The sequence below is a fragment of the Peromyscus leucopus genome, chromosome 5, assembly GCF_004664715.2.
Source record: "Peromyscus leucopus breed LL Stock chromosome 5, UCI_PerLeu_2.1, whole genome shotgun sequence".
Lineage (NCBI taxonomy): Eukaryota > Metazoa > Chordata > Mammalia > Rodentia > Cricetidae > Peromyscus > Peromyscus leucopus.
The window spans coordinates 56,526,821-56,548,054 of record NC_051067.1 but is presented as its reverse complement, the minus strand read 5'-3'; the positions used below and the strand labels follow the sequence as shown (position 1 = coordinate 56,548,054).

The window sequence follows — 21,234 nt, the reverse complement described above, 5'->3', positions numbered from 1 at the left end:
CTTTGTTCCTTAAAAAAAAAAATCCAAATCAAGCCAACAAAGTGAACCTGAATAGATAGATGGTTGGCAATGATTTTTTTCCCTTATCTGTAGATTATTTCTTTGTTCTGTTATTCCCTTTGCTGCAAACAAACCCTACACAAAGATCTACAGGCAAGTAAAGAATGCTGAGAGTGGGAGAAGTCGTCTTCAGGGAAGAAGACCCTGATTGATTATCCAATACCAAGTGGTCAGCCCTGAAAACATATGTGCGATTAACATTATACAGACCGAACATGTTATATTTAAGAATATCTATATTACATATATTCGTGTAATGACAATTAATGAAGACAGAAACATCAAGTTGAAAGAGAGCAAGGAGGGCTACATGGGAGGGTTTGTAGGGAGGAAATGTTGAAACTATATTATAATCTAAAAATTATACATTCTAATCTTACCATCAAAAAAGTAAAAAAAAATGTTTCTTAAGTATACATAATTCTGTTTATGTACTTTAGTTTCTATGCTCTTTATTTTGAGCACATATCTAAAAGATGGATCTCTATACTAGTGATTTGAACGTTTGCTGTGCTTTTTTCCTTTGGTGCCATTGCAGGATAATACGGTGCTGCTTTGGTTACTATGGCTTGGTGGCATGTATTGAAATTCCACATTGCAATGAGATAATGGTTCACCGTAGAATGGCTTTTACAAAAGGGCAGCAAAATGCAAACTCTCATACATACTGATGGGAATGTAAATTAGTACAAACACTAAAGAAGACAAGATAGAAGTTCCTAACATGGATTTTTTATATGATCTACCCATAACCTTCTTCACTTATACAAAGGAAATAAAGTCAGTATACTGGAATGATACATGAAGTCCCATTAGGAACAGTTATACATTTAACTTAAGTGCCCATCAAACAATGAATGAATAAGATGTTACACACACACACACACACACACACACACACACACAGAGAGAGAGAGAGAGAGAGAGAGAGAGAGAGAGAGAGAGAGAGAGAGAGAGAGACTGAAGTATTGTGCAACCACAAAGAAGGATTAAACTTTTTCATTTTTATAAAGTACATGAATTAGAAGACATTTTAAAAATTTACACACACACGAAAATACAAATATCACATGAATGAAAGCTACATTTTTGACTTAAATGTAGAATAATGTTTATTAGATTGGACATAGGTACCAAAACATAGATAAGGACTAAGTTGTGGCATGTCAATAGAATGATGACTATATTTTACAGTGATATATATTTCTGTAAAGGGGATTGAACCTAAGCCCTTGGACATGCTATGCAAATATTCTATCATGTAAAGTTATTCTACGCATCCCCGGGCTTAACAAAAAGCCCTACATTTTGAGAAAAGATCTCACTATGTTGCTTAGTCAGTCCTTGAACTCAGGAATCTCCTGCCTCAACCTGTTCTGCCAGGTCTAGTTCTATTTTATTAATATCTGGAGGAGAGTAGCTCAAAGATCTTAAATAAAATACGAAGAAGAGGGAAATGCCAGTTGCGCTAATTTGATTGGTGCATGAGATGTGCATTTGTCAAAATATCACTTCAAACTCCGTGATATGTCTAATGTTAGTCAACCTCCTCTATGGTGATATTTTATTTGTACTAAAATGTTATTTGTATGTTAATAAATAAAGTTACCTGGGGGTCAGAGCTATTAGCAAGCCATAGGAAAGCCAAGCGGTGGTGGTGCACACCTTTAATCCCAGCACTTGGTAAGCAGAGCTAGGTAAGTCTGTGTGTTCAGGGATATAGCCAGCATTGGATACATACACCTTTAATCTCAATACCAACCATAGAAGACCTGGAGGTCTGTACAGACAGTCAGTGATGAGGCGGTCATGTGGTTGGGTTTACAACCAATGAGAAGGCAGAACAGAAAGTCTACATAAAGACTTTAACACAAGAAGTAGCTCTCTTTTGGAGAGGTAGGACCACCGCAGGAGGAAGGGTAAGGTTTTAGCTCTTAGCTCTGACCTCTTGTCTTTCTTCTTTGCATTGGTTCTGTGTTTCTTATTTAATAAGATGGTTGGTTACATCTACACACCTCATTATAGTGACAATGAATGTCTCTCCTCATTTGTACCCTTTCCCAATAATATCAAATTATAAATTCACTAATGGACTGACCTATGAGTGAGGTTAAAGTCCTCATGTTTCAATCACTTGATATGCCAGGGGACAATTGAGATTAAAACTATAACATTCTGTGCCTGGCTCCCAAAGTGTTGTGTCAGTGTAGTGCCACAAGTTCATTTAATCCATTTTAAAGAGACCCTCAAATCTCAACAGCCCCAGCAAATGCCTAAGTTCAAAGTCTCTTCTGAGCATCAAGGCAAAGTTACTTAAATACTTCCTTTTATATGTCATAAAAGTAATTCTGATGATTAAATCTCTATCCCAGAAGTATATATTTTTATGCTAGAATTTACTTCAGTCATGCAGATAGAATGGCTGAGGGATGAGTTAAGACAGCAAACTGCTGTGTGTTAAAGTGTCTATTTCTAAACTAGACCTTGGCTGACAGCAGGCAACCTTAATTTCACCATTTGATAATAGATGTTCTTTTAACTGTTTATACAAAGAGCAGAGTTTATGGAGGTCTGCTTTCCTTTGGGAGAGTGAATTTCAGAGTGTGCTGACAGAGGATGTCTATGTAAACTCTCAGCTAAATAATTAGGAATTGAGTCTCTCAACAGATTTCCTGCAAACAATGCATACATGTATTGTCTACAACATGTCCAACATGAGGGGAATTTAGTGTGTTCTGTGTGACTTCTCCAGGAGAGACCTCCAACACTGTTTCCTCTGTTCTTCTTGCTATGCACATTGTCTTGGGCTCCTTTTACTTTATAACCTCATTATATAAATAACAACCACTATTACAGCTATATGCTGAGTCCTGTGAATCCTCCCAGCAAATTACTGAACCTAGAAATGTCCCTGAAGACCATGGATGGCAATAATCAATGAGCGATTGTCTCAGTCGGAAAACTTTTCTCAGATGCCCAATTCTCATTATTTGAGAAGAAAAGGCCCACACAAACCTGGGAAGATACATCACCCACTTAACACAGCAGAAACTTGTGGTTTTGTAAAGTAGCTATCTGTTCTAGAATTAATTCAATCCCATGGATGTAGTGGGTAGCTGTTCTAGCTTTGACCTTGAAACACTGCCTCTAGAGTGACTGCAGGTAACTGCCACATCTGCCTATTACCTGCCCCTGGGGCTGACCTGCCCCTGGGGTGTGGGTGAGAGGCAGCCCCTTAAGACTTGAGGTGTGTTTGGCTCTTCTGGATACCTCGTGGTCTTGGAAGCTGAATGCGACACCAAGCCAGAGTTCTCTTCTGGATGGTACCTCATCTCTCCTGCATCCTGTAACCAACCCCTACTGGCTGTAAGTTATCCCAGAAATAAACCTCTCTTGATTACCAGATAAATTACATGGAATTGCCTCGTTAATTACAGTAATACACGGATCTCAAAATACTCCCTCTGGTTGCTCTTCTAGGTTTCTAAGAGTATGGCTACCGAGGCCACCAAAATAGCTATAGATGCTGGATTCCACCATATTGATGCAGCTTATTTGTACCCAAATGAGGAAGAATTAGGGCTGGCCATCCGAAGCAAGATTGCCGATGGCACTGTGAAGAGAGAAAATATATTCTATGCTTCAAAGGTATTGTGTACATATGATATGCTGATGTGCAAATGAATGAAACTGGTGTGTTGATGTTTGTATAATTTGATCAGTGGTCAAATTAGGCATATTACTCTACTGTTTAATTACATATATTCAACCAGTGTTGAGAACAGAGGAAGCTGATGAATCTCTCTTCACCTTTATGTTTGAATTTGTAACTTTAGTGTAAAAATTATTTTGTTATTTTGTTTCATATCTCATAACAGTGTGGTTTAACTTGGACAGAACTGTGATAAGACTAGGGCTTCCTAGGTGACTATCTCATATCTTATCTCTTGGGTGACCAATATTTCTTAAGGTTCTTAATATCCATTTTTCACTTTCATCAGTGATAGAGAAAATAAAAATTTGCTTCCTGAGTATTTCATGAAACATTGCTAGAGTCTTCTATTTGTCTAATATATGTTAAAATATAAGCAATATTTCCTTTTATTTATGTAAATGATAGGAATATTAACTCTTTCCCATTGAGCTAATGCACGAAGGGATAAGATAGAAACCTCCTTTGTAAACTTACGTGAAATATAACTCAGAGAATGGCTGTTATTACATCCAATTTTCACACAAGTGTTTATTTCCTTTCATTGTCCTATAGATTTACCAATAAACTCCAAATATGTGTCAGACTTGACATTAATAGATTAGACAATGGAAAACTAAAAATTGGACAGAGTATTTTTGCTCTGTGGTCACCAGTTTCTGACCAGTTGAAAAAGTCTCAATTTTGGGTAAAAGAATTCCACAAATTTGGACAATGTGTTAATGTAGCACAACTTTCACTCTCAACATTTGCAGCTTCCTTCCACATGTCATAGGCCAGAACTGGTCTGGCCTTGTTTGGAAAAGTCACTGAAAAAGCTTCAGTTGGATTATGTTGACCTCTATCTTATTCATTTTCCAGTGTCAATGAAGGTAAGCAATCAACATCTTCATACCTATTTTACTTCAGTGGTCCGAATGACCTTTAATTTTTTTGATGATTTATTTAGAATTAGATAAGCTGATAAAAATTTAATGAATATATCATGGAAACCACTCAAAATAATTCATGTGGAAAACAAGCAACCCAAATCACACAAGATTGATGGATTTGGAGAAGTCTTTAGAAATGTGTCTGTTTATAGGTTTTTCCTTTGTTCCATCCTTTTCCATTGGTAGCAAATATGGCTTGTTCATGGATCATGGTTGTTTATATTCAGTGCCTTATCTGTATCTTCCAGTGTAAAATTTAATCTTGAAAATAAAGTTGAGTCTATCCTCATGTGGGCTCCTTTTACTTTTAATCTTTTTGTTTTTAAGTGAATCTTTTTAGTCTTGATTTTTTTTTAAAAAAAAATGGGGCTGGCTTTGAACTTTCTGTGTTGCCAAGGCTAACACTGAATCCAGATCCTTTCGCATCCATATACTAGGATTGCAGATATGTGACATCATGCCCACTGATCTGTATTTGTTTATAATTATTTTCCTTTTACTACTTGAACCTGTACAAACTTAGGCAAGTGACAGGCAGCAAAAGAATATTTTAATGAGTAAGGTGGTTTCTCCCAGATAAGAGCACTGTCCTAGCAGATCATACATTCTTATTTTTGAATGGGTCCTAGCCATGTTGACGTGTCGGCCTACATTGAAGATTTTGATTATCTTTTTTCAATCTTCTGAGTGCTGAGGTGACAGGTGTGCACCAACAGACCTGACTCATACTGAACGGTTTTGAACTTTTTGTTTTAATTGTCTGGTTTTTAGTGATTAGTTCCTTAAATCCATGACTTTATTTTCTTATCTGTAAATGCCAATAAGAATAACCACATAACTAACAGATAAAAAAGTAGATTAAATGAATTAATATAGTGCCTGGTACATGGTCAATGCTTGGTAAATGTATGTGTTTTAATATTTGTAAAATAATATATAACAAAACCAATCTTAGTCCATGTCTAGCAATAATGGAAATTTTAACCATCATGATATCGTATGGTCAACAAAAAATGACAATAAACTACTCTCTCCCCTATGATTCACCCCTCTCTGTATGGCCCTTGACATGCTGGACTAAGAATGAATTAAAAAAAAAACCTTACAAATAAATGCAGGATGATAGATGTAAGTCATAAAATGTTGAGAGACATTGGTTGAGATTAGAAAAGTATTTACTCATTAGGAATTTTGATTTTAAGACCTGGGCAACAGATTCCTCAGTAAATACATTCAGTGTTCTGAAAAGAATCCATACCCCCAAGAATTAATGGGTCATACTTCCTAATTTGTTTATATTTTGTCTACCATTGAAAGGGCTGCAAACAGAACATTTGAGGAGTTTCTGTATGTTCCAGAATCTACAGCTGATAGTTGTTACTATTGATAGTGTTTTTTTTTCTGACTTAGTTGTTTTTGATTTTTAGAGAAAATAATCTAATTATTCTGATATTAATAACTATTAATCATTATTTTTTATTATAAACAATTATTAATTATTATTAGAGAGTTATTCTGATCCCCTTGATGTCTTATCCTTCTATCTCCATTTCCTGATATCTGGAATTACAGCCATGTACCACTATACTTGACATATGCAGTGCTGCGGATTGAACCTAAGGCCTTGTTCATACTATATCAAACACTCTACCTACCGGCTAAGGTGTATCTCAGTCCCTTGATGGACATTGTTTAGCTGCTATGTCTAACCTTTGACCTTTGACATGTTGAAGGAAGTAACAGCGATGGGAACACTGATTCTGCAATCATGTCAAGACTGCAATTGCTTATTTGCTGGGATCATGACCCATATAGTTACTGACTTTCTCAGTGTCAGACAGATGTTTCTCCAGGGGAAATGGCATTGGTATTAAACAGTAATGCAAGTCAAATAGGATACCCACAGAGATCTGGGAAATGTTGTGAATTAACACATGTAATAGATGTGAGAGAACAAAAGAAACATGTTACCTTAAATATTTCCTACAACTTCACATGCAAAGGCTTTTGTGAATATAAATTCTGGTGTGCTGGTCTCCCTAATTTATGGAGAAGCCCTCCTTATACTAGGGAGCATTGTTTTGGGGAAATTCATGACACTGGTGAGACGGTTATAATGGCTGTTTCTTTTCTAGCCAGGAAATGATCTTAATCCAATAGATGAAAATGGGAAGTTATTATTTGACACAGTGGATCTCCATGACACATGGGAGATAAGTACTTGGAATATAGAGCAGAGGGGAAGTTAAGAGAGGGAGTCAGGTCTCAACTTCACATGTGAGAGTCAGATATGCACCTCCAGATCAAGAAACCCATGGCCTTTACTAGGGTTATTTTGCTGCTGCGGAGAGGAAGGCATAATTGAATATGTTAGAGACTACCGGAAAAGTATTGGGAGAAATATCTTCCACTATCTGAAATAATCTCTCTGATTCCTAAGGAGAGCAAAGGCATTAATTCTGTCTTTATCTCCTGTCCATATTTAAAACTAGTTTCTCTCTTCTTAGAAAGCAATATAATTAGCTTTATTTTCCTTTCTTGACACTGTACTTTCTAGCAACACAACATTGCATTCATAACCATCTACAGACACTTTCATAAATTATTCTTTACCACCTTCTCCCTGCCCCAGGCCATGGAGAAGTCTAAGGATACAGGGTTGGCCAGGTCCATTGGAATGTCCAACTTTAACTGCCGGCAGCTGGAGATGATCTTGAACAAGTCAGGGCTCAAGTACAAGCCTGTGTGCAACCAGGTAAGCATCCATAGTTTCCTTTTCTTCTGCTCTTCATTCTTTTCTTCCTTTATTACTAGCCATAATCCTCTTCTCTTATTAAATTTCATGGAGCAGAGGATGCTGGTTGTATCTCTGCTTAGTAAAGTCTTCGTGGAAAAGGTTGGGGGCCACAGTGCTTCTGTGCATGCAAGAATTTGGAAATGCAAAAGTAATCAAGGAAAGCTGTACTCTCTAATAATGAAGAATGACTAAAGACTGCAAGAATGAAAGAGCCATGGAGGGGCTGGAGGGATGGCTCAGTGTTTAAGAGCATTAGCTCCTCTTCCAGAGATCCCTGGCTCAGTTCCCAGCACCTACATGGCAACTCCCAAGTCCATTTCCAGGGGATCTGGCTTCCTCCGTATGAGGTTAATTCTAACTTTGAAGAGTAAGTTTTATAATATCCCTTCCCTTTCTATTTTACAGAAGAGTTTGAGGGGCATTGGTGTTAGTACCTTGTCTTAGTTGCTTTCTATTGCTCTGATAAAGACCATGACGAAAAGAAACTTGGGGAGTAAAGTGTTTATTTTATTTTACAGCTTATAGTTCTTCACTGAGGGAAGTCAGAGCAGGAACTCAGGCAGGAACCTGGAGGCAGGAACTGAAGCAGAGACCACAAAAGAAGACTGCTTACTGGCTTGTTCCCATGGCTTGGTCAACCTGCTTCCTTATACACTCCAGGACCACCTACCCAGTGTTGGTGTCTCCCAGTGGGCTGGGCCCTTCAACACCAATAATCAATAAAGAAAATAGTCTACAGATTTGCCTACAGGCAGTCTGATAGAGGTATTTCCTCAACTGATAGATAACTCTAGCTTGTGTCAAGTTGACAAAAAGCTAGCCTGAACACTTCTCTTTAAAGGTGTGGTAGAATTTAGTAGTGAATCCATCTGGGCCTAGGTTCCTACTCAATTGTTTTAGTTAGAAGGCTATTATTGATTTCAACAAGTTGTTGATAGGTTGTGACTTACTTTGGTAAGATGTATGACTCTAGGGATTTGCCTACTTCTAGATTTTTCAGTTTTTTTGGATGCAAGTTCTCAAAGTATGCTGTAACAATCCTCTGCATTTCACTGCAGTCTCTTGTAACTTCCTATCTATAATTTTCATAATTTTGTCTCTCTCTCATCCTCTTCTCTCTTCTTAATAGTCAGATCAGTTTTTTAAAGCAGATGTTTTCTTTTGCTTCAGTTATAACTATCCTGTCAGGTGATAATTGTCTATAGGTCATGTTTTAAGATAAATTTTTACATATTTGAAATCTACTTCAAATACCTATTAATACATTTTACCTGAATTAGCTATCTTACTGGGGTTTTTTAGAAGTTATTTTTTTCATTTTAAGATACTTGTTTGATTTTTTCTTCATTGAATTCTAATGTAAATAAATTTTTTGATTAAGTAGTTAAGATGAACTACAGCTATTTCTAAGTAATACAGTAAACTTTGTTGCCTTTCCTTAGTTATCAATGACCTGAGAGAAGGTTTACTGTAATAATCAGCATTTTAGGAACAGATACTTATGTTTTCTCTCTGTGTGTATTTATTTATTACTATGTAATTATATATACAATATATAATTATATTACTATGTAATTATATATATATATATATATATTCCTGAATACACAAACTACAACTTGCTCATTTTGTATGTTATTTATATGCATGTTTTCAGGGCTGACCATGTGACATTGTACAACCAATTGGCATGATCTTTCCTGGGATTTTTTTCTTTTCTTTCTTTTCTTCTTCTTCTTCTTCTTCTTCTTCTTCTTCTTCTTCTTCTTCTTCTTCTTCTCCTCCTCCTCCTCCTCCTCCTCCTCCTCCTCCTCCTCCTCCTCCTCCTCCTCCTCCTTCTTCTTCTTCTTCTTCTTCTTCATGTGTGTGTTTGTTTTTCAAGATAGGGTTTCTTTGTGTAGCCTTGGCTGTCCCAGAACTCACTCTGTAGGCCAGATTGGCCTTAAACTCACAGAGATCCACCTGCTTCTGCCTCTCAAGTTTTGGGATTAAAGGTGTACACCACCACTGCTTGGCTCTCTGGATATTTTAAAAATACAATTAAAAATTTTACTTTATGTTTGTATATGTATGAATGTTGTCTTTCTATCTCTGTCTCTCTGTCTCCTTGTCTGTCTCTGTCTCTCTTTCTGTCTCCCTCTGCATGTATGTGTGTAGGCAGGCATGCTGTGGTGTGTGTCTGGAGGTCAGAGGACAACCTTGTGGAGTTGGCTTTCTCTTTCCACCTTTATGTGGGTTCTGGAAATTGAACTTAGACCACCAGGCATGTGTGGCAAGCTCTTTTATTCTTTTGCCAACCCTCATGGCTTTGATGCTCAAATATTTCCAAATGTCGCTAGCAGAATCCCAACAAACTTACTTTTTTTGTCCTTCATTCCTGCCCCCATGAGTTGAGTCTTCAACCAAAGTCTTGCTTTATGGTACAGTTCAAATCCAAGGCTGGGTGGGCTTCTTCTCCTTGCCCCATCTGTAGTTCATCTTTTCTCAGTGTATCTGTATTCAGTGGGCCAGAGTCAGTTCACCTCAGGGATGTTTTTACCTTTTAAAAGAGGACCATTACTTGAAGTTGAGACTTTCTTTTTTTATTTATTTTAATTTTTTTTATTAAGAGATTTTCTACTCATTTTACATATCAACCACAGATTCCCCTGTCCTCCCTCCTCCCACCTCCCATCCTTCCCACACAACCTATTCCTCCATTCCCTCCTCCTCCAAGGCAAGGTCTCCCATGGGGAGTCAGCAGAGCCTGGTACATTCAGTGGAGGCAGGTCCAAGCCCCTCCTCTCTGCACCAAGGCTGCACAAAGTGTCTTACCATAGGCACTAGGTTCCAAAAAGCCAGCTCATGCACTAGGAACAGGCCCCGGTTCCACTGCCTGGGGGCCCCCTAAACAGTTCAAGCTAAACAACCATCTCACTTATCCAGAAGGCCTAGTCCAGTACCATGGGGGCTCCTCAGCTATTGGTCCACAGTTCATGTGTTTCCACTAGTTTGGCTAGTTGTCTCTGTACTTTTTTCAATAATGGTCTCGATATCTCTTGCTCATCGAATCCCTCCTCTCTTTGTCGATTGGACTCCTAAAGCCCCACCTGGGACTGAATGAGAGTTCTATGATGACAGTTAGGGTATTCAGCCATCTGATCACCAGAGTAGGTCAGCTCAGGCACCCTCTCCATCATTGCCAGTAGTCTATGGTGGAGTCATCTTTGTGGATTCTTGGGGACCTCCCTAGTACTCTGCTTCTCCCTATTCCCATGGTGCCTTCATTTATCATGGTATCTCTTTCCTTGTTCTCCCACTCTGTTCCTGATCCAGCCAGATTTCACATAGTGTAGACTTTTCAATTCCACTTCTTTTACTTATGAACACTTCTTTTTCATGGTCATATGAAGCTTTCTATAATCTGATATCTTTCTGTCTTGTCCATCTACAGCTAGAATGCCATCCTTATCTCAACCAGAGCAAGCTCCTGGGTTACTGCAAGTCAAAAGACATTGTTCTGGTTGCCTATGGTGCTCTAGGTACCCAACAATATAAGAACTGGTAGTAAGGATTGTAACTAAATCATATCTAAAACACATATAAAATAATTTCATTCTTGAAATCCCAAGTTCTTGACCACATGCAGTCAATATTCCTTTCTTTTCAGGATAGATGAGAATGCCCCATATCTCTTGGAAGATCCAGTTCTTTGTGCTATGGCCAAAAAGCACTAACTCCAGCCCTAATTTCCCTCTGGTATCTGCTGCAGCGTGGGATTGTGATTGTCGCCAAGAGTTTCAATGAGAAGCGGATCAAGGAGAATATGAAGGTGAAGAGCAGGCTATGGGCCTTGGGGCTCCTGTATAGTGTTTCTTCCTTGAAGGCTTCTGTATAGCCTTCCAGTTTCCTTGTGTCTAGTGACTGTTGCCGGCATTCCCTTGGCATATGTGCTTCAAGTGCATGAATGAGCATTTTCTTCTCTACAGTAGCATTCTGGTTTCATGGTTGTAGAGGATTAAAATTGACTGGGTTATCTTTAAGTTAGCGAACACCTTTCATTCATTTCACCAAATGAGGGAGCCAAACTATGTGATTTTTCAGCCTACATTAAAAATTTATTCTCTTGATGCTCGTAGAGAATAGTATATTGATTAACTCTGTGGGTTGATTATCTTTATTTTCAAGTAGGAAGATATTGTTACTGCTAGCAGTTGTCCAGTCATCCAGTTTCAATATATAAGTTCAAAACAAAGAAATTAATGATTTTGTTCCCTCTTTCTTGCCTTATCTCTTTGTCAGGCAGTCTCTCTGGTATCTAGGTTAACCTCAGACTCACTGTCCTTTGCCCTTAGCCTCCCAAGAGCTGGGATTGCAGGTGTGGTCCAAACTCAGTTTAGGACTAGATATTTGAGTTTACATTTTTAGGCTTAAAACTGCCCCATTATCATCGTTTTCACACTCTATGGGCCATTAAAAATTACATGCCAGGCAAACCTCAAGGGATGAAATGGCAAAACTTGCAAATTCATATTATAAAAGTGTGTGTCCTGAGAAATTAGAAGAATTAAGGGGGCTCTTTACAGTCCATTTACCACATTTATATATTCTGAATATTGGCTTTTCAGATTAAGAGTTATTTGTTGAAGTATCTTCCCCAAAGTTCACCTGTGTTTTCAGTAGTTTTATGATATATTTTTTATGTGCTAAAATCTCTCCCTTACTGTGGTCACACCTTTCATGATTTTTTACTTTGTGGTCAGTGAATATTATGTCTTTCCTGTATGGGTAGCATAATGAATTTTGTTACATTTTATACAAGTGATATTTCCCCCCTCCCCAACTGGTCTTTATTTCTTTTTCTTTTTCTTTTTCTTTTTTTTTTTTTTGATTTTTTGAGACAGGGTTTCTCTGTGTAGCTTTGCACCTTTCCTGGATCTTGCTTTGTAGACCAGGCTGGCCTCGAACTCACAAAGATCCGCCTGTTTCTGCCTGCTGAGTGCTGGGATTAAAGGTGTGCGCCACCACCGCCTGGCCTGGTCTTTATTTCAATGCAAGTTTTAGTGCTATGTAAAGCAAGGATGAATATAAAAGTATATAATTTTTAAATGACACTTAAAGTATCCTAGCAGTAAAATTGACCACTTTTCTTTTAACTGGTGTGTTTACTTTTCTCTGTTGTGATGATTATATTAGAAAATCAATGTTTGATTAGTTGCTTTCAATGTTAGTACTAGGGATTGAACCTAGAACCTCACACATGGTAGGCAAGTTCTCTAGCAGTGAGCTATGCCAACAAGCTTGTTTCGTTGCTTTTGTTTGTACTTTTTACTTAAATGTGTTGGCTATTATTGACTGCCTCTGGTCAGATAAAACCAAAAATCACCTTTTCCTAATACTACCTCACTGTATTGAAACATGATCTAATTTTTTATAATGTTAAACTTTTAAATATGATTTAGGTATACATTTCTGAATTTTAAATCATCTTTTAATATTATTAAATAAAATCTTAATTTGTCCATTAAAGAATCTGTATACATTCTGTCAGACTTAATAGTTTTGATCAAATTTTGATAACATTCATTTTACTTTGATAATGTTCAAATTTACAGAGATTAGTTAAAAATAACAAAGTGAAACCTATTGTCTAGATTCATCAACTAATATATTATGGATACTTTTTTTTTTTTACTGCTTCTCTTTCTTCCTCTATTTTTAAAGAATATGTAGTTAAGGATCCACTCATTCTGATGGTTTAATAATTAGTGAAACTCTTTTTGATGCTTAAAGTGTTACAAATTTAAAGAGTGACATTCTTTTTAAGCCAGTTCCTGGCTCTTTAAACAAAGTATCATCTGTATTTGAGAAATGTCTGATTACATAAGAAAGGGTATTTTTTACATTCTAATCATTCATTGATTGGCTATACAAAGCCAACTGTATCCAAGATGATTATTGTTAACTCATACATTTTAAAAATGATTATCAAATTCCTCTGGATCTTGTATGAAATTGATCCTATAATCTTTGCATATGCCAGTTTTGTTTCTTCTCCAGTCTCTTTTGAGATCTGATTTTGCCTGTAGTACAGTAATGTTTAAATATATTATACATAGTAATATATTTGCATTCAAATTTCATTTAGTGCTCATTAATAGTTTCATTTGATCTTTGCCAAAAGGCTGAGAATCATTTTCTTAGCAATTTGAATTCTTTTTATTGCCATTATCTTAAAAGTCTTTTGGAAGCTATTACCCCAGACCTTTTAGTCTGATTAGCTTGTGTTTTTCAGATTGGCAAATATATGGTCATGCTAAAATCTGTCTGCTTTCGTGGCAGGTTTTTGAGTTCCAGTTGCCAGCAGAAGACATGGCACTTATAGATAGCCTGAACAAAAATTACTGATATGTTACTTCTGATGTATAAGTAACCTTGGAAAAAACATTGCTCAATTTATTTTATAATGATGAATTTAATATGGTTGTTAAGAGTTGCCTTAATGGGGTCAGTGTGAGAAAGGAGGCTTGGGAATTCTGGTCCCAAATTCTTCATAGAGGTCTGTCTGTTACATTAACAGGGTGCTATTGGTGAAATTATTAAGGCCACTCCACGTAGTTAAAAAGAGATTTATTTAATGGCATAACTTACAAGTGAAGGAATAGGTAGGTTGAGGGTTCTGGGAAAGAGGCAGCAGTAGTCCGGCGATGTTCTCTGGAGAACTCTCCTCCATCCACCTCTAGCGTCTGGGCTCCCAGAAACAAGAGAGCCCGGCAAGTCCCGATCTTGGGTCTTCAGGCCCTCCCTTGGCCCCGCCTTGTGGGCGTGACAGTTACCAAAACCTCAATGGGGGTTGGAACTTCCAGACCAAAGCTGGAATGGCTACCCACTACATCTCCCCCTTTTTGTCTAAATAAGAAGGTTCTAACTTAATACAAGACTATATACAAAGGAATGGTTATTAAATATTGTCCAGGAGTAATGGGGGATAATGACCTAGATAAGATGGAACTACAATCAATGCGAACAATATCAAGCAAAAAACACATACTAAAATCCAGAGAAGTCTAGAGCGTAGGTAAATGGTATGTTACAAAGATCATTCCAAAGGGTGTCCTATCCTAAAGAACCTGAATCTAATACTTAATATGTTCTATCTAAGATAATATATATACATATATATGCACACACATATACATACATACATACATACACACACACACACACACACACATATATATATATATATATATATATATATATATATATATATATATACTAAGTTGTAACTATAACTGCTAATCTTCAATCCCATCAAAGACCTGAGAAGGAATATAATGGTACCTGAGAAACGGTAGATGGATGCAAGCAACTTTCAGGAATCTTGCAAGAGTAGACTGAGACAGCTGACAGACTGGACAGTCACCTAATGTTTCTCAGCATTGTTGGTGCATTCAAATTGGCTACAGGCCTAGAGTATTTGACAGACCATTTTCAGAAGCAGGAATTCTGAAAGACCATCTTACTCTGTCTTGGCAGAATACAGTGGTCGCTTTCCTTGTGTCCTGCTTGTCCAGGAAGAACAGCATTGCATTCGTACTGTCAACAATCGAGACAAGAGCAGTTCTTTGCCCAGTAGGCCATTTTGTGCCAAGAAGACAAACTTCCAAATGGAAATGTCTTAGAAGCCCAACATTCTCTCGGGATCAAATCGGTTCTGCCAGGAGCAATTGTGTCTCACGTCAACAGAATTCTAAGTTATTTAAATGCCATATTCTCTAGGTCTATGAAGTGTTTGAAGATTACCTGTCCATCTGACCTATGTATCTGTAAATCTGGATAACCTAACTAACATAACTATAGAGATGACAAGCATAGGTGACTATAAATCTATAAGTCTTATCTACAGAAATAACCTAAGGACTAAGGTTTCTTGTAAACAAGGTAAACAGTCTATAAGCAAATGTATGGTAAGAAACGATGACTTCAAAATTGTGACAATACACAAGATACTTATAACAGAGGTAGGAATATATAGTGCAATATGCAGTATGACAATAATCTTAAATATATATCAATATACCAAATATCCTAAACAGAAGTAGAACATACATAAAGTATGACAGATATAAATTTACATTTGTATCAATATACAAATATTTTAAATAAGAGTAGAAATATATGTACATTATAACAAATATAGTTCTGTATTTGTATCAATATACAAATTATCTTAAACAGGTATATAAAAATAGTTTACATTTATATCAACATATAAGAATCCATAACAGTGCAAATTACAGTGCAAATTATCTAAGGCTGCTATTTTACTAAATTTGTTTAAGAGTATATACAATAATCTACCATAATATCTTATACCTATCCATTCCATTTCTTCTTTTTCCTTTTTTTTAAGGAGAATACTGAGTCTAATATTTTCTTCCACCCCAACCCTATAACCATTATCCATAATCCTGAGAAATATTAAACCTTAGGGAGAAGGGGCGTCGTTTTCTTAGAATTGCTTCCTGCTGTTTAGGGGGTGATGGTATCTCTGTTGGGTACTGTGAGAAAGCTCAGATAGTTAAATCTCAGTTAGACTAACTGTAGGTTATGCAGCAAGTCTTAGAGTAATGGGTAAGATTGTCTGAAATTCTGGCAAGAAGTGTAGTATTATGATGATTACGATGGCATCATTCTGGATTGGGTAGAGTTGTTGTTGTTGGGGCCCCATCTTCCTTCTGGAGACTTCTGAGATTGCTATTGGAAAAACTTATTTGTTATCAAACTTATCTGTGACAAAAAGACAGATTGTAACCAGTAAATAAAAATCTTCTATTGTGATAGCAGTTAGAAGAAGAGTCATTCTCTCTACAGTGTAAGCTTGTTCTATACATTTTCTTTCTCATTTCAGTACTGCTGTCCACCCTAATTATCCATATTCAGATGAATATTAACATAGAAGCCTTTGCCATGACACCACCTTGACAGCAGCTGTGTGGGAGATGCCATAGGTTCTGATTGGATATCACCTCTGGTCAATGTTGTGTTTCAACCTACACTCAACCGGATTGAGAGAGATGGGCATGGTGTTTTTTGTAATACCCTGAGGACAATGAGGTTTGCTTCTATGAGGTGCATGCAAAGCACCACTATTGTCTTTTATTTCTATGATTTCTTTCCATCTGACTCACTAAGATCTGAGCTCAAGAAATCTAGAATTTGAGCATTGACAGGGAAAGGTGTGGGCAACCAGCTTAGAATGATTAGCAGTTGGGTCCATGGAATTGAGGTGAAGGGAACTGGACAGTTCTGTCTGAGATATATGGGTATTTTGATAGGTTTATTATAGATAAAGAAAGCTTTTCTCCCAAGAGCCAGAGTTGAGGGATAAACCTAATGTCTTTCTGCAAATGGAATAGTACCAGCCCTGCTGGGAATTGATTGAGAGGCTGAAAATCAAATTAACTAATTGGTGAAAACTGCTGAATACTTGTTCTGGGTCCAACTTTTTTAGCTGTAAAAACAAACTTGAATTTGACAAATATTGTCTTTTCAAATGCTTTATTTTTTGTGTGTTTATGATGATGATGTATTGATGTGATTGTAGGGACATGTATGCAACAGTGCCTTGGGTCCTCTTCTTCCACCTCATGTCCTGGTGATTGAACTCTGGCTGTCAGGTTTGCATGACAAACTCTTTCCCCAGTTGAGCCATCTTGCCAGCTCTCTTTCAAATATCTTACAAATGAAACAGGAATATTACACATATAAAACACAAAATAATCTCAAAGCCATTAAACAGTGAGACATTAATATTTAAGTGGTTAATAATACATTTGAGACAGATTCTCCAAGCTTAAAACAAGCCCTTTGAAAACAGGCATAGGACATGCAGACACTTTGAAAAGCCGCTTGCCTTTTGCAGTCTCTTTTACCAAAATGCACAACCATTTTGAACAAACTTAGGAATGTAAAGTTTATGAGTCAGTTTTGAGGCTCTAAACCTTCATTTCAGACGTCTTTTTCCCAAAGATGGAGATAGTGTCATGACTACTGGTCAAGTACTTACAGATGTTAGGGACATGGGTACTTTTAACATGAAGCTTCCAGCTGTCCTTCTTGTGACTAGTTTTGTCACATCCCAGAGGCTTTCTGAAGCCACAGCCATCAGCAGACACATAACTACCCAAGATGCGCATCCCACATTACATCCACTTCTCTAAAGAGATTCCTTCCTTAAATTAGAGGATGTCTAACTTTCACTTGTCCTAGAAGAATTCTTGGATTACCTTTTAGATTCACTTACTTCCCTAGTGACCCTAGATGTATTCGTGGGTTTAAATGCTGTTTATAGACTGAGAAACCCCAAATCAGTATGTATAGCCTAGCTTTCCCTTAAACACTCTAGATGGGAAGCCAGATATTACGCTCCACAGCTCTGTTTTCATCCAAGGGATATTTGAAACTTAGTGTTTGTCAAACTAAGCTCCCTTGTATCTTCTACTCTCTGCTGAATTTTTCCAGTCATGGTATTTGTAGACTATATTTTGCCATTCATAAAGCCCGTAATTTTTGAGTTTTTACTTCCACTTTCTCATATCTTATGTATAAACTCTGAGAAAATCTTGTTATTTTCACTTTCAAAATGTTTTCAAAACCTGTATTTAGGTTTTAAGGCAGAGTCTTTGAGGCTATTGAACTCTATCATTTTGGGGCAAGACGTTAAACATCCAAAAATTTCTTAGAGGAAAATCAAGAAGTATTATTTAGTATTCTGATTGTGTAACTATTCCTAGAGAGAATATCCCATTTATCCAGAATGGAAAGGGGAATAACAGAAGGAAGAATTCTAAGTATGTGGTGGTTTGAAAGAAACTGGTCCCCCAAAGGGAGTGGCACTATTAAGAGGTGTGGCTTTGTTGTAGTAGCTGTGGCCTTGTTGGAGAAGTGTGTCACTCTGAGGGTGGGTTTTGAAGTCTCCTTCATTCAGTGTGTCACTCAGTTCACTTGCTATTGCCTTTGGATCAAGATGTAGAATTTTCCAGCACCATATCTACCAGAATGCCACCATACTCCCAGCCACCATGCTCCCCACCATGATGATAATGGACTAAACCTCTGAAACTGTAATCCAACACCGCAATTAAATGTTTTCCTTTTTAAGAGTTGTCATGGTCATGTGTTTCTTCACAGCAATAGAAACTCTAACTAAAACAAGGTCTATATTGGTGAACCAATGATGTAGTTTTTGGGATCACTTACAGAAACATGGGTAATGAATTATATACAGAAGGATAGGTGATTTGGGCAGCTACATCACTGTACTCTAACTGAAATTGAACTTTCTCATGGAAGTTGTGTCTTTGGGTTCCCCTGGGAAACTTTAGATAGCTACACCACTGAAATCTCAAGTCTCAGTGTTCTAGTTTTCTGGCTGCTTTACCCATGTTTTCTCCCATCTGGACATCTATCCTTGGCTATATCCCAGAAGTTCTGGTGGCTGTATCCCAGTTCTGGTACCATGTGCTCTCATTTTCAAATGTCTTCAGGAATTTTTAATGTCCTCCCTGATTTCATCAATGATACACTATTTTTTTCATTATTTTGGAAACAGATTCTCTGCTAACTCCAAGTTCACTGTGTAGTTGAGGATTCCCTGTACTTGTGACCCTTTTGTTTCCACTCCCCTAGTGAAAAGATCATAGCCTTATGAAACCATAGCCATATTTTTTGGAAAGAAATTCAAAATTGACTAAGTTCAGTAAAATTGCCTTGGAATCTGAAACTCATTATCAAAGGAAATAAAATCTCAAGAGAGCTGAGTAAGGAACTAACCTTCAAATTTATCAGAGTTCTTTGTAGCTGATTAGATACAACACACACATAAAGTTTGAGCCTAGGCATCTACAGTTGGAATGGGAAAATAGCACTTTCATAGCATTTGATAACAATTCAAAATACCTAAGAATAACTTTGGCGTTGGCTACAGAGCTTCCACAGAGAGAAATGATAAGATATTGAAGACATAAAATGATATGTGAACAAGTGGAAGAAAATGTGTTCTACTTTTGTGATAGAAAAGATGACATATTGAAATATAAATCTACACAAAGTAATATATACATGCATACAATACATTTTATATTCTAGTGTCTTGTCTTAAATTGGATAAATTTTTATCAGATTTATATAAAACATTAATGATGGTTATAAAGTTTACAAAAATATAAGGGAATCTTGTTTCACTGGAGTTTTGAATTTATTACAAAACATATATAATATTTTGGTGGTGAACATTCTCCATTCAGGGGACTTGTCTGAGTTGAGATGAATACTTGAAACCAGGGTGGTTAAGTTCCCTTTTGGATCTATCTGTTATACCTACAGCTTGCTTGTCTTCATGAGATTAAAGCACCCAAAGCCTCCCCACAAATCAGAATGGCTGAGAAGATTAGAAGGTTTATAGTATGGACAGTTCCCCGAGAACAGCACCATTGTAGGAAGCATGGGCACACCACTAGGTGGCGGTAGAAAAACACTGTACGCCAGCATCAATACTGTGGTTCCCTTCTGGAGGAAAAAAGTAACCCAGTTCAGTGAACTTAAGACTATCTAGCTGTGGGTGAATGTGACACACCTGGAAAATTCATGCTCACTCTGCTTCTTACAGGGTGTGGTTTGGAGATGTGTATAGTTTCCAGACATTTCTGGGCAAATCAGGGTTTATATGAGAAAAGTGAGTGACTGTCTTGTTAATGTTACTACATAGAGATTAATTAACATCATGGTTAATACAATCCACGTAGTGGAGGTCAGCACCATTGTTGGCAGTTGTATACCTGGGAAGTGAATGCAGATCAAGAAGAGCTGGCAGCTGAGACCTGTATGGGGAGGAAACTTACAGTTCATAGAGTGAGATCAAGTTCAACACATATCTATCACATTTCAATGAAGCATACTATAGGTATATTACAAAGATAGTAACAATGATGTCTTGCACCTGAGAGCGCAACAAAGGTGCCCCAGTTTGATGGGCAGGAACCAGGGAACAAATCCATCACTTATGGAAAAGTGTCCAGGTTCTGGATAATGTGACAACGGAACTGCAGATTGAGCTACAGTTATGTGAAGGCCTTTTAACAGTCTTTGGTTAGGTAGTGATGTTACTTGTGTCATTAAGATAGGAATAGGAGGATCCTGCAATTTGAAAACACTTCCATTCACTCAGTGGGAAGTCAAAGCTAAATGTTGTTGTGATGGTTTTATCTTGTGACCTCTAGTCTTTGACTTTCAGAAGTAAAGAGTTTGTTCTCTTTGTATCATTCAGTCGAGGAACTTAAAACCCTTGTGTTTGCTGTTGGACTCTAAAGTTTCCTGTATTTTCCCAGTCCGGTCAGGGATAAGAGATGCCTTCCATATCAACATCTGTCAAATATGATGTTTGACAAATATAAGAACATATGACCTACTTATTTCTTTGTCAAATTTGTGTGTTTCTGTTTTAATTGAAAACGTTTGACACACTTGCCTCTTGTTTTGGAGCCTCTCTTCCATGGGAGCTGTACTAACCCTGGAGGAAGGTGGCCTTATACATAAGCACATGGCTTCCCATGAATATGGAGGTGTAGTTCGGGGGGCTCCATAAGAAGTGTTAAGAATTTCTTCCCTGATCACTTCCTGATATGATTGGCATTTACTAGATGACATTTCTCATCTTTGCTCTGGTGTTGTCTTGGACGCAATTATTTTAA

The 21,234-nt window shown here is 37.2% G+C and overlaps 1 pseudogene; it reads left to right on the top strand.

Moving 5' to 3' along the window:
- Window positions 1-3,540: 3,540 nt before the first annotated feature.
- Window positions 3,541-21,234, top strand: part of LOC114707847 — a 74,621-nt pseudogene continuing 56,927 nt past the window's right edge.